Source organism: Myotis davidii, unplaced genomic scaffold (assembly GCF_000327345.1).
Source record: "Myotis davidii unplaced genomic scaffold, ASM32734v1 scaffold1702, whole genome shotgun sequence".
In the NCBI taxonomy this organism is placed as follows: Eukaryota; Metazoa; Chordata; class Mammalia; order Chiroptera; family Vespertilionidae; genus Myotis; species Myotis davidii.
This window is the reverse complement of record NW_006293008.1, coordinates 40,705-42,214: the sequence shown is the minus strand read 5'-3', so window position 1 is coordinate 42,214 and position 1,510 is coordinate 40,705.

Here is a 1,510-nt window from a genome sequence, read left to right as displayed (position 1 = left end):
CCTAGTCTCAAATAAATTTTCTCATTTAGTATTTTCATTTCTAGAACTTACACAGGAAAGCAGAGGAAAACAAAACAATCCTAATAAAACAAACCGATGTTGATGATAGCCATTACTATCTCCTCTCACTTTCATTACCTTCATGTTGACTCTGGCCAACTTTTTGTTATTTTGCCTCTTAGATCAGACTACTTCTACAAAACAAATACATTTTGGTTGTTAATTAAATCTTTTTTTTCATTCATATATTTTTCACATTAAGTATTAGTATTATTTTCAGATCATACCTTTAAATGACTGAGATCCATTTGAATTTGGATATAAATACCCTGGCCCCGCTTCCACATAGTTGTTGCAACGACATGGAAAATTTCTTTTCAAATACCTTAACTTAGATTTTCAGTTTTTTTTCTCTTTCTCTTCTTCAAACCTTCCAAGGCTATGTACAACTTTTAAGCTAACTCAATGCTTTCCACAAGCAAAAAACACCTTGAAACTGAAACGGACAAAGTGAATCACATTCCTCTCCCAGTTAAGATCTACGGAGGCAGAGATCCCCATGGGATATATATTTAGGCAAACATAGCAGGCTGAAACCTGACTTACCTATATGCTAAAGTGACCTTTAAAATCTGAGTCCCAAACTTGCAAGGCCTTATTGTTCTGAGAATATGGAAAAAGCTTTTCTCTTCTGTGATTTTATTGAATAATTTAAAACACAAATATTTATTTAATTACCAATTTCTTTAAGAAATGAAGATGATACTATTTGAAGAAGGAAAGAATAATTGCACACAACCTAGTTTACGTGCATAAAAAGCATCCTACTTTACGTAAAAGCCATCTGTTATTCGCATTACTGTGCGTCCTCACAACCACACTGTGAAGCAGATATATTTAACCCCGCTTTAACAGATGAATGGCCAATATTTAAAAGGGGTTCAGTGCCTCTGTCTGGATGACACAGTGTGTAAGTAATGGAAATGGGATTTGATTCTTCTTCTGTGGAGATGCTCTATTCCAGTGTTTAATTATGATATACTGTCCATTTTAGTTTAAGAGGAAAAAACAGTTAGTTTTTACTTTCCTGTTCTTAACAGATCAAAACTGAAAATGATAGTACTTCATAAATCGTAGTACTGCAAGAAAGACTAGTACAAGAAATATTTAAAATTCATTTTAAACTTGTAAAGTAATTTAATTTTAATTTTAAGACTATATGTAAACAACATAAAGAATACCTGTGGATAATAAATCAATGGAAATAACCAAATCAAAGTTGAACATTTTGGTCTAAATCATGTGATTTGACTATTTCCATTAAGCAAACTAATGATATTCACTAGATTTCAAAAATATCCTTAACATATTAAACATGCTCTCATTCAATTTGCACCTAAGTAATTTTATTAACCCACAAAATTTTGTGACATAACAGGAATGAGTGATACAGAATTTTAAAATAAGGATTTTAGAGCCTACATAAATGGCTTGAGACTAGCACTCTTTC